The sequence below is a fragment of the Zeus faber genome, assembly GCF_960531495.2.
Source record: "Zeus faber genome assembly, chromosome: 1".
NCBI classification, from domain to species: domain Eukaryota; kingdom Metazoa; phylum Chordata; class Actinopteri; order Zeiformes; family Zeidae; genus Zeus; species Zeus faber.
This window is the reverse complement of record NC_137193.1, coordinates 3477251-3492474: the sequence shown is the minus strand read 5'-3', so window position 1 is coordinate 3492474 and position 15224 is coordinate 3477251. Positions and strand designations below refer to the sequence as shown.

The following is a 15224-nucleotide window of genomic DNA, read 5'->3' as shown; positions in this document are numbered from 1 at the left end:
AGAGCCACCCCTCTCAAGGAGGCAATGGGGTAGGCGATGTGGGCACCGTCGAAGGAGTAGCACGACGGCTGTTGTCCGAACACCACCACGCACTGGACCAGAAATGCACGGCAGGTGTTGAAGTCGCCGTCGTAAGGCGCCGGAGCTGGGACGTGGGGCTCACGGGGAACGAGGAGGGAGCTGGAAGCCATAGTGGGGGACGAGGGGGAGTTGCCGGAGGCGGAGGAGCTGGTGGAGCTGGTTGGATCCTCAGGCTACTCACGGCCACCGAGATGGTCCAAAAGTGGTTTACGATGTCCCGGAGGGCATGGTCATGCTTACCTAGGAGCATGCCCTGCTCTGGGAGTGTGCGGCGGAACCCCCCTGTGTTGGCTGGGTCCAGGATTTTGGGAAGTAGGTATCCAGGTTCGGGTGGAGAGACGGAGAGACAGAGAACTGGTGGCACGGTGGCGCAGTGCATTGCACTGCTGCCTCACAGCAAGAAGGTCCTGGGTTCGATTCCCGTCTGGGGCGCTGTTGGCACCGTGCTCCGGTGGGTTATCTCCCAAATAGGAGCCTTTCTGTGTGGAGTTTGCATGTTCTCCCCGTGCTCACATGGGGTTTCCTCCACCTCACGTCAGTAAGGACCCCCCTCAAAAACATGCCCCCATCATCGTCTGACCAGCGATGGACATTTATCACCTGGTCCCCGGGCGCGTCCACGTACGCTGCCCACTGCTCCTGGCTGTGCCCCCGGAGGAAGGACAAGCCAGGATGGGTCAAAAGCAGAGAATCCATTTCACCGCCCACCATCAAAAGCATGTGCGTGTGTGTGTGTGCAAGCATGTGTTGTAGTGTGGTGTGTTGTGTGACGAATAAAGACTGTTTCTTTCTTCTTCTTCTTTTCTGGATGGGGAAGGACAGACAGACTTGAACGGGGAGAGGGGACAGGCAGGTTAGGACGAAGATGAGACACTTGGATAAGACAGACTAGGATCTACGGACTAGGAAGGAGGGAGGGATACAAACTCAGGTAGGTTTGCTAACGCTCTGGCGATGAGTGACTGGGGAGCCAGAGAATAAATACTGCGGTTGACGATGAAGATAATAGGTCCCAGGTGTGTGGAATTGGTGGGAGGAGCAGCAGATGAGGAGAGAGCAGCCTCTAGTGGCGCTGGGTCGCCGTGGGCTTGACAGTGACACTGAACAGAACAACAATACAGCGCAATATGCAGTAACCCAGTACAGTGATACAGTTTGCAGTACAGTATTCAAAATACAATAAAGTAAAGCGGTGGGCCATATGTGAGTGTCTCAGTGAGGACCCCTGGTGAGTTCAGCATTGACAGTCCGTATTACTTGTGGGAAGAAACTCAGTTTCAGTCTCTCGGGAGGGTGCTGTAGCAATCTGTAAAACGCTGTTTTACAGATTGCTTCAGCACCAGACCTAAACCCAGACATTGAGGGACTTACCAAGGGAAAACAAATAGTTAAGAATTTTTAAATACATGAAATAAAAATACAATAAAATGTATTTCAACAAAAAATGAGTACAGTGTAATATTTGTGCAATTTATTGATTGTTCTTGCATTTTGTTTTTTGGCCGTTATTTTTAGAACATGATCAATGGATGAAGATGGTGTATGATATGGTGAGGAAGGATCTATTTGGTGTGTTCAAGGCCAAGCAGCATCACCTCACCGACTTCACCCAGAACTTGACCAATATAGTTTTAAACTGAGAACAACCCTTATTGTTATTTTGAGTTTATTATGTATTATACTACTCTGTATGTGTAGCAATGTATTCCGTGTGTTTACAGTTGTATTTGTTGATGCAGCCAAATGTTTACTGTCATCAAAACCATCTCTCATGAGTTGGTTGGTTGGTTGGTTATGCCCTCTGCAGGGCTGTCTGCAGACATGTGTTTTTGTAAAATAACACATACAGTATGTCACATATGTTCTTAGCAGCTCAAAAGAATTTGTTGTACCATAGTTCTGCCTCTCAACTGTGACAAAAAAGTTTTGAAAAAAGTTGATGTAATAACTTGCGTTTGATGATATTTATCTTTGCTATTCACTTGATGGAGTAATGTGGGTTTCTTAACCTGATGGATTAAAGGGATTTATGTTATAATAACGGAGCAATGTGCTTACATATATTTTACATTTATGTAAAATATATGTAAGCACATTGCTTATTGTAATGGATGTACAATATTTGTACACTTGAATAAATAATAATCAAACGCAGAGACAGTTATTTAACAATATGTTAAGGAGTAGTTACATTTATACAGTCTGACAGTTATACGTAATACAGTAACTGGAATACTTATAGAATAAAATAAAAATATATAGAATAAAATACAATACAATAAAATAAGACAGAATAGATAAAGGGAATAGGCTTACGTTTATGGGATAGGCTATTTATGTATATACAGATATGTGCATTAAAGTGGCATGTGAATAAAATGAGGTAGTGTTTGTGGGATAATATAGTACAGTATACAACAGTACGGCGCAGCAATACGGTAACACGGAACAACACAGAACAGTGACACAGTATGTGGTACAGTATGCTACATACAGTACAGAAGGTAGTGGAGCCTATGTGTGTGGATCAGTGAGGACCCCTGGTGAGGTCAGCATTGACAGTTCTTACGGCTTGCGGGAAAAAACTCTGTCTCAGTCTCTCTGTTCTCGCTGTGTGACTGTGGAGGCTCTTGCTCGACCGCGGCAGCTGGAACAGTCTGTTGTTGGGCTGATAAGGATCCTTCATGACCCTTAAGCTCTGCTACTTCACCTCCTGGTGTATAAGTCCTGCAGGGAGGGGAGGGTAGTTCCAGTGGACGTTCAGCTCCTCCACAATCAGCTCCTTAGTTTTGCTGACGTTCAGGTGGAGGCTTTTGTCCTGGCACCAGAGTGACAGGTCAGCCACCTCCTCGCGGTAGGCCTTCTCATCGCAGTTGGTGATCAGGCCCACGACAACGGTGTCGTCAGCAAACTTGATGATGGTGTTGGAGCTGGACCTGGCCACACAGTCATGTGTGTACAGGGAGTACAGTAGGGGGCTGAGGACGCAGCCCTGGGGGCCCCAGCCTCTGTGTTCAGGGTGAGGGAGCTGGACATGTGCTTCCCCACCCTGACCACCTGGGGGTGGGCTGTGAGGAAGTCCAGGATCCAGGCACACAGCGGAGTATTCTGTCCAAGCTCCTTCAGCTTGACAGCCAGTCTGGTGGGGACTATGGTATTGAAAGCTGAACTGTAGTCGATGAGCAGCATTCTCACATAGGCCCCCTTCCAGCCATCAAGGTGCGTGAGCGTGGTATGCATAACCTGGGAGACCGCGTCAACCGTGGATCTGCTCTGCCGGTACGCAAACTGCAACGGGTCCAAGGTGCTGGGGAGGGAGGGGCAGATATAATCCTTAATCAGCCTCTGGAAACACTAGATGACCACCGAGGTGAGGGCCATCGGACGGTAGTCATTCAGGCAGGTTGGAGAGGCGATCTTCGGGACAGGAACGACGGTGGACCTCTTGAAGCAGGACGGGACCACTGATTCAGCCAGGGAGATGTTGAATATTGGAGTGAACACCGGAGCTAGCTGATTAGCACAGGTCTTCAGTACTCGCCCAGATATGCCATCTGGGCCTGCAGCTTTCCTAGTGTTCACCCGCATCAGAGCCTTCCTGACGTCATGCATGGACACCGCTCATCCCCAGCGGTGTGACTCCAATTAGCCGGCGAGCTAGCGGTGTTGTTGCCAGACTCAATCCGCGCATAAAAGGAGTTCAGTTTGTTTGCGAGAGAGGCGTCCACACTCGTGGCTGGGGAGGAGCTGCTCTTGTAGTTTGTTATATTCTGCAGCATCCTCCCACAAGCGTCTGGTGTCCCCCTGCTCCAACTGTAGCTCCACAGTCTCTCTGTATGTCCGTTTAGCGTCCTTCACCGCCATCCGCATATTGTATGACGCCGCTTTTTAATTGTCCATATTACCGGATACAAGACCGTCATTGTAAGCGGCCGTGCGAGCATTCAGAGCGCCAAGGATGGATTTATCGACCCACGACTTCTGGTTTGGAAATATCCTAACTTTCACCGTTGGAACGATGCTGTCCGCTTACGTAGCCACGAAGCTCACCATTACGTCCACAAACTCACTGACGTCAATCGAACTTGATTGGAACATGTCCCAGTCTACGTCAGCAAGTGCCTCCTGAAGCGCAGACTCTCATTGGTCCGTCCACCGCTTCACTTCCCTCGTCACCACCAAGTCTCGCGCGATCAAAGGCCTGTAAACGGGAACCAGCGAGATTGTGGCGTGATCTGATTTCCCGAAAGCAGGGAGCAAGATGGTTTGAATCCATTCTTGTAAGGTGTGTAGCAATGGTCCAAAGTTCTATCTCCCCTGGTGGCACACGTGATGTGTAATTCTACAATAGACTGAATCTTTTTCAGGAAGATCTCCACCATCCAAACCATGACGGACCCTGCCCACTTTCCATGAACATTGGACTTACTCTGCTCTCCTGTAATGCATGTACCTCCTGACGGTCAGTGAGTCCCTCACATCCATTCACTACACAGTCACCTCCTCTCATCCCTTACTTGAGCATCCCATTCAGCTCTCCAAAACAGGACTGGTATGCCTGCCACTATAACCATCATCATTTTCCTTCATAGACCTATGGTAGAATGCTCATTATCACGCCCCCTTATGATTAACAATAATAATATCATTTGAGTTATTGAGAAAATCAGATCTCTAAATAACAAATCCTTTTTATGTCATGATTTTATTATTTTTAATAATTTGGATTTTTTTCAAAGAGACTTGGTTAAGTCAAGGAGAATACAGTCTTCATATTGAAGAGGGCTGATTTTACATTTCTCCAGCAACATAGGCTCCCAGGCAGGGGAGGGGGGTTGCTGTTATCTAAAGAAAGGATTTGGTTAGGCACAGGGCTGGTTAGGCTTTCCATCTGGTCCTGTGACCCGGGCAGGGACCTGAGCCTGGCCGGTTGCGCTCGGCGCAGGGCTCCCCATGTGGTGGGGGGCTGACTCTTTTCGTCGCACCGAGCTGCCTGGGTACCTGTCCTCTGGCGCTCTAGGTGCACGGGGCACTCTTAGCTGGGGTAACGGACTGTGGGTCGGGGGGCCTGATGGGGGTGCAGAGCTGCCACCATGCTCCTCCGCAATGCTCTGCGCCCATGGCTGGTCCCTCTGGGTTGGTGCCACCAGGTACGGGAGTTGGGCCTGCTAGTGTGCGGTCGGGTCTGGGGTGGGGTCTCCGTGGTCGCTACACAGCCTGCTGCGCCCCCGCGTTGATCTGGTCACGCTTCGCCTATCTCTCCCAGTGCCAAAACTCATAGCTAGTACATACACAATAGGCTTTGCGTTTCCAGGACGGGTGGGATGCACGCTATGTGGCTGGAGATGTGGTGGGCAGCTGCATGCTTGCCCGTCACGCTCCTGCCCCAGCGTGCTTCTCGTCTGTCCCAAAATTTTAATCCCACTCATATTAGCTTAGAATACATACACTCGCACACCAATCCTACTCCAAACAACACTCCACCAGACACGGGTCTGCGGGGCTGGAGGGGCGCGAGTGACTCGGATTCATCTTGCATGGAGGACTCACATCCCCACACCCCACACTAGGGTTTTCCGGAGCGGTGGGATGCTGGTGGGTTGGAGTTGAGGCATGGTTGGCCGGGGGGCGTCAGGGTGGGCCCCCTTCCGGCTGGGTTTGAGTCCTAGTGGCTTGCGGTGATTTCTGGTGTGCTGTGACCAGGCGGAAAAACCTTTGTCCTCAAGCTCGGAACCCGAACCTGCTCATGTTTCAGCTCCATGTAAGATGACTCTCTGATTCTCTGATGTCGTCAAATTCCTTTTTATACATTAAGAACAGTAATCCCACACACGCCTCATATTCAACACCTACATTTAAAATCACGTCCTAACACATTTATCTAAATTAGGAGGATTTGACACAGTTCATACAGGTCATCATTTTGACTTAGGTTTCGTTTTGGAATCCACACATTCATGTTAGTTTCAAAACAAAAGGATTTGAATTCCATCAAACTTGAGCAGCTAGAGTTGATCCAGAAATGCACTGGGAAGAGCGCTCTTATTGATACTCCACAGTGCAATCTGAAGGGCACTTCCTTATGCCCTGTGAAGTGCAAATACTATTCTTCTTTTTCTCCATTGAGTTTAGAAGAGGATCGCTGTCACAATGCTCTCTGGTGAAACCAAATGCAGGATGCACCGAGACCCAGGCAGGACATGCTCAAACAAAGGTATCTTCACATCTTCTTCTTTGTGCTGCTCCCGTAAGGAGTGGCCAAGGTGGTTCATCTTCCTATAATACTTTCTGTTCTGCGCATCTTCCTCCCTTCCTCCCTTACAACTGCATGTCCTCCCTCACCACATCCATAAAGCTTCTCTTTGGCTTCCTCTTTTCCTCTTGCCTGGCAGCTCCACCCTCAGCCTCCTTCTCCCAATGTAACTCTCATGTCTCCTCCACATGTGTCCAAACCATCTCAATCTGGCGTCTCTCACTGTTCCACCAAACTGTCCAACCTGAGCTGTCCCTCTAATGTCCTCATTCTTAATCCTGTGCATCCTTGTCACTCCCAATGAAAACCTCAACATCCTCAACTCTGCCACCTCCACTTCATCCACCTGCCTTTTAGTCAGTGCCACCGCCTCTAAACCCTACAACATGGCTGCTCTCACTATCGTCCTGTACACCTTCCCCTTCACTCTTGCTGGAACCCTTCTGTCACAGACCCTTCTCCACCCGCTCCACCCTGCCTGTACTCTCTTCTCCACCCGCTCCACCCTGCCTGTACTCTCTTCTTTACCTCTCTCCTGCACTCTCCGCTGCTTGTGATGGTCGACCGCAAGAATTCTAACTCATCCGCCTTCTCCACCTCCACTCCTTGCATTCTAAACTTTTCTCTGCCCTCCCTCCTATTCAGGCACATGTATTGTGTCTTACTCCTGCTGACTTTCATTGCTCTTCTCTCTATTGCTGCCTCCACTACTCCAGGCTCTCCTCCACCTGCTCTCCTCCACCTGGGAATTTAGCACGGTCATTATTACAGCCGTTTATATCCCACCGCAAGCGGAGCTCTGTCGGTTCTGTACGTGTTGTGCGGATTTCAGAACAGACATCCCGATGCGGCTGTGGTGGTGAGGACTTTAACAAGGGGGGACTTTAACAAGGCCAACCTTAAAAAAGTTCTGCATAATTTCCACCAACACATCACGTGTGCCACCAGGGGAGATAGAACTTTGGACCATTGCTACACACCTTACAAGAACGGATACAAGACCGTCTCGCTCCCTGCTTTCGGGAAATCAGATCACGCCACAATCTCGCTGGTTCCTGTTTACAGGCCTCTGTTCGCACGAGAACGAGTGGTAACGAGGGAAGTGAAGCGGTGGATGGACTAATCAGAGGCTGCGCTTCAGGACGCTCTGACTGACGTAGACTGGGACATGTTCCAATCAAGTTCAAGTGATGTCAGCGAGTTTACGGAGGTTGTAGTAAGTTTTGTAACTAGGCTAGCAGACAACATCATTCCCACGGTGAAAGTTCGGAGATTTCCAGACCAGAAACCGTGGGTTGATAAATCCATCCGCTGCGCTCTGAATGCTCGCACGGCTGCTTACAAGATTCAAGATTCAAGATTCAAGATTCAAGATTTTTATTTGTCACATACATATACATACTTCCATACATATATGCAGTGAAATGTAATGCAACGCACCCGGTGATAGCACACAATATGTCCTAGGAAAAAATAGAAAATAAAATAAAAAGTAGAAAATTCCTTTCTAATAGACCGACTAACTGACTCCTAAAACGTAATACAGTAAGTGGAATACTTATAGAATAAGATAAAAATATATAGAATAAAATACAATAAAAATGAATTGAAATAAAATGGAATAGATAGAAGGAATATGCCTATGTATATACAGATATGTGCATTTAAAGTGGCATGTGAATTAAAGTGGCATGTGAATGTGAATAGTGTGAGGTAGTGTTTGGGATAATACAGCACAGTATACAACAGTACGGCGCAGCAATACGGCATCACGAACAACCCTGAACAGTGATACAGTATGCGGTACAGTATGCTACATACAGTACAGTAGGTAGTGGAGCCTAGTGCATGGCTCAGTTAGGACCCCTGGTGAGGTCAGCGTTGACAGTTCTAATGGCTTGAGGGAAAAAACTCCGTCTCAGTCTCTCTGTTCTCGCTGTGTGACTGCGGAGGCGCTTGCCTGACCGCAGCAGCTGAAACAGTCCGTTGTTGGGGTGATGAGGATCCTTCATTATCCTACGGGCTCTGCTACTACACCTCCTGGTGTATAGCTCCTGCAAGGGGGGGAGGGTAGTTCCAGTGGTACGTTCAGCTGAACGCACCACCCTCTGCAGGGCCCGCCTGTCCTGGGCAGTACAGTTCCCAAACCAGGCAGTGATGTTGCCTGTCAGGATGCTCTCCACTGCTCCAGAGTAGAAGGACTTGAGGATCCTCACCGAGACCCGGAATTTCCTCAGCTGCCTGAGGTGGTAGAGACGCTGCCTCACCTTTCTCACCAGAGTGTCTGTGTGAACAGTCCATGTTAAGTCCTCTGTGATGTGGACTTCCAGATATCTGAAGCTGCTCACCCTATCGACAGAAGTCCCACTAATCCACAAGGGCGTGTGCGTCCTCGACTGTGATCCACGCCTAAAGTCCACAATCAGCTCCTTGGTTTTGCTGACGTTCAGGTGTAGGCTGTTGTCCTGGCACCAGAGTGACAGGTCAGCCACCTCCTGGCGGTAGGCCTTCTCATCGCAGTCGGTGATCAGGCCCACGACCACGGTGTCGTCAGCAAACTTGATGATGGTGTTGGAGCTGGACCTGGCCACACAGTCATGTGTGTACAGGGAGTACAGTAGGGGGCTGAGGACGCAGCCCTGGGGGGATCCTGTATTCAGGGTGAGGGAGCTTGACATGTACTTCCCCACCTTGACCACCTGGGGGCGGCCTGTGAGGAAGTCCAGGATCCAGGTGCACAGCGGACCATTCAATCCGAGCTCCATCAGCTTGACAGCCAGTCTGGTGGGGACTATGGTGTTGAAAGCTGAACTATAATCGATGAACAGCATTCTCACATAGGCCCCCTTCTGGCCATCCAGGTGCGTGAGCGTGGTGTGCAGTACCTGGGAGACCGCGTCATCCGTGGATCTGTTCGGCCGGTACGCAAACTGCAACGGGTCCAAGGTGCGGGGGAGGGAGGCGCAGATGTAATCCTTAATCAGCCTCTCGAAACACTTCATGACCACCGAGGTGAGGGCCACCGGACGTTAGTCATTCACGCAGGTTGGAGAGGCGATCTTCGGGACAGGAACGACGGTGGACCTCTTGAAACAGGACGGGACCACTGATTCAGCCAGGGAGATGTTGAATATTGTAGTGAGCACCGGGGCTAGCTGGTTAGCACAGGTCTTCAGTACTCGCCCAGATATGCCATCTGGGCCCACAGCTTTCCTGGTGTTCACCCGCATCAAAGCCCTCCTGACCTCGTGCACGGACACTGAGAGTGCGCGCTCATCCCCAGCGGTGTAACTCCAATTAGCCGGCAAGCTAGCGGCGCTGCTGCCAGACTCGAACCGCGCATTAAAGGAGTTCAGTTGGTTGGCCAGGGAGGCGTCCACACTCGTGGCTGGGGAGGAGCTGCTCTTGTAGTTTGTTATTGTTCGCAGCCCCTCCCACAAGCGTCTGGTGTCCCCCCGCTCCATCTGTAGCTCCACGGTCTCTCTGTACGTCCGTTTGGCGTCCCTCACCGCCCTCCGCAGATTGTACGACGGCACTTTGTAATTGTCCATGTTACCAGATACAAGACCGTCGTTGCAAGCGGCCGTGCGCGCATTCAGAGCGCAGCGGATGGATTTATCAACCCATGGTTTCTGGTTTGGAAATATCCGAACTTTCACCGTGGGAACGATTTCATCCGCGAACCTAGCCACAAAACTTACTACAGCCTCCGTAATCTCGCTGACGTCACTTGAACTTGTTTGGAACATGTCCCAGTCTACGTCAGTCAGAGCGTCCTGAAGGGCAGCCTCTGATTGGTCCGTCCACCGCTTCACTTCCCTCGTCATCACCAGATCCCGCGCGATCAGAGGCCTGTAAACAGGAAGCAGCGAGATCGCGGCGTGATCTGATTACCCGAAAGCAGGGAGCGACACGGGCTTGTATCCGTTCTTGTAAGGAGTGTAACAATGGTCCAGAGTTCTGTCTCCCCTGGTGGCACACGTGATGTGTTGGTGGAAATTCGGCAGAACTTTTTTAAGGTTGGCCCTGTTAAAGTCCCCAGTCACCACCACAGCCGCGTCGGGATGTCTGTTCTGAAATCCGCACAACACATCGTACAGATCCGACAGAGCTGCGTCGGTGTCCGCTTGCGGTGGGATATAAACGGCTGTAATGATCACCGTGCTGAATTCCCGGGGGAGATAAAATGGACGGCATAGTATGGTCAGCTGTTCCAGGTTCGGCGAGCAGGAGTGGGAGAGGAATTTGGTGTTGTTGGCGTTACACCAGCGGTTGTTTACCATTAGGCAGACGCCTCCACCTTTGGATTTCCCTGACTCTCCCGTTCTGTCGCCGCGGAACACGGAGAAGGCCTCGGCTGGACGTATGGCTTCATCCGGCACCAGTGGGTTCAGCCATGTTTCCGTCAGGCAGAGGACGCAACAGTTCCTCGTGTCTCGCTGGAATTGAATCCTCGCTCGAAGTTCATCCATCTTGTTCTCCAGGGACTGGACGTTAGCAAGAAGGATGCTTGGCAGAGGTGGACGGTAAGGTTGCGTCCTCATTCTGACCTGAATGCCGCCTCGTTTACCTCGGTGCTTCCTCCGTGGGCCCGCTCGTGGAACAGCGACTCCATTTTTGTTGTTGTAGTTGTTATTGCGAGTGTTCCCGCGTAGGATTTCCGCCGGCCACTCTGCTCCCACGGATAAAAAGTCCCAAAGTTTTTCGTTTAGGGAAATTTTTATATCCATGAGTGCATCGCGGCCGTATGAGTTAATTGTTGATGTTTTTCTGGCGAACATTGTGATAAAAAAAGGAAAAAAATACAAAAGAGTAAGAAAGTAACCGGAGCGCCGGCGCAGGCGACCGCTAGGAGCGGCGCCACTATCGCCACATATATCGATATCTATTTGTGGATGTGTTTGCTACCCCTAAAACTGCATAGTTCTGCCCAGAAGTTATGGTCTTGAAATAGACATTCCCCTGTTTACTGCTCGGGCAATGATCCCTAGAGTCTTTAGATATGTTTTGAAACATCCTCAAAATATATTTTTTTCTGGACTGTTGAGGCGAAAGCACAATTATTACACAGCAGAAAATAATTAACAAGAGTAAACTGTAATGATACTGTAAAAATCCAAAATGATTTGCATTTCATACTGAAGATAAAAATGTGGAAATGCATTACACTACAGTTCTTACCTTTGCAACAGTTTTGAAGACAATTCTAGATGGACATAAATAAAAAAATGCTTGAAACACAACAAGGTTTTGAAGGTTTTGTCTAATTAAGGAACAAAGAAGGCAAAACAGGCAAACAAGGCTGATCAAGAATCAAAGGCAAACACAAGAAAATCATGTCAATTATAGATAAAGACGAACTCACCAATTTTTTTGCTTTGCCGTTGCCATGTCATTCAAATCTTTTGATCTTGTCAATGTAAACTTGGGTCGGATGTAGGCCTAAACAGGCATGTTTTCTCTTTGTAGAAAATGTAATTTTCAAAATGAAGTTGTGGAAATAAATCTTGTGTGTGGAAATTGTGTGTGTGAAATGAGAAATTTCAAGTGAGAAAGAACGAGTAATTGTCATTTAAATAGAAATGCTTGACGGTTTGTCAATTAGTGAATACAGTATGTGGTCATGTACATGCACATGCTGTTGGACATGCGGGATATTGACCAATGTTGTGTAAATTGACAGTCCCCTAGTCCCTCCAGCTTCATTTCATAACTGTCTAATATAGTTCTCCAAAAGTTACTTGATCTTCTTCTTGTTCCGGCTGCTCCCGTTAGGGGTCGCCACAGCGGATCATCTGCTTCCAACACCTTCTGTTCTGCGCATCCTACTCCCTGACACCACCTGCCTGCATGTCCTCTGGCCTCTCTCACTGTTCCACCAAACTGTCCAACCTGAGCTGTCCCTCTAATGTACTCATTCTTAATACTGTCCATCCTTGTCCCTCCCAGTGAAAACCTCAACATCCTCAACTCTGCCACCTCCACCTCATCCACCTGCCTATTTGTCAGTGCCACCGCCTCTAAACCGTACAACATGGCTGCTCTCACGACCGTCCTGTACACCTTCCCCTTCACTCTTGCTGGAACCCTTCTGTCACACATCACTCCGGACACTCTTCTCCATCCGCTCCACCCTGCCTGTTCTCTGTTCTCCACCCGCTCCACCCTGCCTGTACTCTCTTCTTCACCTCTCTCCCGCACTCTCCGCTGCTTTGGATGGTCGACCCCAAGTACTTGAACTCATCCGTCTTGAACTCCACCTCCACTCTTTGCATTCTCAGCTTTTCGCCGCCCTCCCTCCCATTCAGGAACATGTATTGTGTCTTACTCCTGCTTACGTTCATTCCTCTTCTCTCTAATGCTGCCTCCACTTCTCCAGGCTCTCCTCCACCTGCTCCCTACTCTCGCTACAGATTACAATGTCATCCGAGAAAATCATAGTCCACAGAGACCCCTGCCTGATTTCATCCGTTAACCTGTCCATCACCATTAACACACTCTCCTCACTAGTCAGCACATTCCCATCATTATCCTCCATCACCTTAACCTGCTGTACATCATTCCCAGCTTGGTCCCTTTGTCTTGCCAATCGGTACAAGTCCTTTTCTCCTTCCTTACTGTCCAACCTCTCATACAACTCGTCGTACGCCTTTTCCTTTTCCTTTTCCACTTCTCTCTTCGCCTTGCGCTGCATCAGCTTGTACTCCTGTCTACTTTCTTCATCTCTCTGACTTTCCCATTTTTTCTTCGCTAACATCTTCTGCTCTATGCCCTCCTGTATTTCCTCATTCCACCACCAAGTGTCCTTGTCTTCCTTCCTCTTCCTGCATGATACACCTTCTTGGCCGTCTCGCTCAAAACTGCTGAAGTTGTTTCCCATCATCTGGTAGCTGTTCATTCCCACCTATTGCCTGCCTTACCTGTTCCCTAAATTGCATACAACACTCCTCCTTTTTCCTTTTTGGTGAATTAAGTGTAAAATGAATTTCACGCATTTTAGAATAGGGCTGTAAAAAAAATGTAGACAAGGTGAACTTTCCCTTTGCACTGCATACTCTCGTATCATCGTGAATGAGACCAAAGAAGCCAAAATAAAAATGTTATTTTAACTTTATTGATCTTATGTTCAGGAATAAATGCATGCCTTCATTACTTAGAACAAAGTTAGAGTCAGCTTTAAGACTTAAGAACATTAATATACACAGAGTAATCATGCCTGCGTGTACAAAAATATTAAATTTAAATTCCAAAATAAATGATCACAGCATTTAATCGTAATGATTTTGTTAACAATGTTAAAGAAAAGATGGAATTCATCTTAACAACCCCAATAAAATGCATTTGCTGCAACAGCCAAGATGGTGGAAAATAGACTCATTGTATTGATTGTAGAAGAGGAATTAGTTGGAGTGGCAGTGGTGGTGGTCGTAGCGGAAGTCGTTGGGGTGGCAGTCACGGTGGCTGCCGTGGTGGTCGTAGTGATGGCCGTTGCGGTGGCCGTCGCGGTAGCCGTCGTGGTGGATGTCTCAGAAACCGTCCCGGTGGTCGTCACAATGGCCGTCGTGGTGGCCGTCGAGGTGGCCGTCGTGGTGGAAATTGCAGTAGTCGCTGCTGTGGTCGTCGTGGTGGCTGTTGAGGTGGTCGTTACAGTTGTCGTTGAAGAGGTCGTTATGATGCCCGTAATAGTGATCGGTTGACTAATCGTAGTGATCATGGTGGCAGTAATAGAAGACACTGTTGATGGGGTAAATGTTGAAGAACTCGTGTCGGTGACAGTTGAGAAGAAGGTATTGGTTGTCGTTGAAGTTATCGTTGTCGTTGATGTGACTGTTGTCTGGGAGTTAACTGATGCTGTTTGGTCAAGAAAGATGAATTCGTTTTATCTCATCAAATCATTTTACATTTATTTGTGATTTAAGATGAATAAAGCAATGAAAAAGTGTTTACTTAATTTACCAAAAGACATCAGGAGAACAATGATAGAAATCATTTGCGTCATTGTGAATGGCTTCATTACTTCCTGAAAAGACAATTAAACACCATTGTTAATTTCATGAAAACTGAAAAAATCTTCACTAAATGTTTAATTTTATAAATAGTAATAGTAATAATAATAATGATAATAATAATTATAACAATAACAATAACAATAATAATCCAACATTTAGATTCACTCACAGATGTCTCGTGGTGTTATCCTCTGTGGTGAATGAGGATATGCTTTTGGGTCGGTCAAAGTTGTCTCTCCAGCTGTTGGGTGATGCTTGCTCCCTTTTTGTCTCTGGTTTGTCTTGAGAACAGAGCACCTCTCTTTTATATCCACAATTCACTGTCTGATGACATCACAACCAGGAAAGGGACGTTGATGGAATGCAAGGTGTGGTGCTCACAACTACTAATCAATGCCATCCGCTGCCAATTCTTTTCAAATGTTCCAGTCAACCAGTTTTCATGTTTTTCTTTTTCTTTAGTGGATTGTTGTTCAATTTGATTTATAGTCGGGGTGTTTTTCAAGGTTTTCAAGAACCAAACTCAAAGTGTACCGAGAGAAAGGAACGGAACACCGTCCAGAACCTACAAAGACTGGGATCCCTTCGTGGTCCCCTTGAGCTGTGTATGAGTACTGCTGTAAACCTTACGGATGTGTGCGGTTAGTATTGAGCACCAAAAGAGTCGTGGAAAAGGTGGATTATAATGACAAGCAGCTTTTTGTTCACAACACATCAACCACCTCCAAAGATGCAACTTGGAATCAAGTGTGAAAACATTCTTGTCAAAAGTTTATACATGACCATGTTCAGGAATTTTTGTAATTTCCAAGATCACCTTTAATTAACTTCTATTGATGTTTTTAGTCCGTTTGGGGGAGTGCTTAGCAATGATCAAGTGG

General features: G+C 48.0%; 1 long non-coding RNA gene across 1 annotated transcript; it reads right to left on the bottom strand.

Annotated features, from left to right (window-relative positions):
* Positions 1 to 13426: 13426 nt before the first annotated feature.
* On the bottom strand, positions 13427 to 14615 carry LOC307242870. Its single transcript, XR_013844604.1, has 3 exons — positions 14513 to 14615; positions 14291 to 14354; positions 13427 to 14185 (listed from the first exon to the last, which is right to left on the bottom strand). It is a non-coding gene; the product is annotated as an uncharacterized lncRNA (long non-coding RNA).
* Positions 14616 to 15224: the final 609 nt, after the last annotated feature.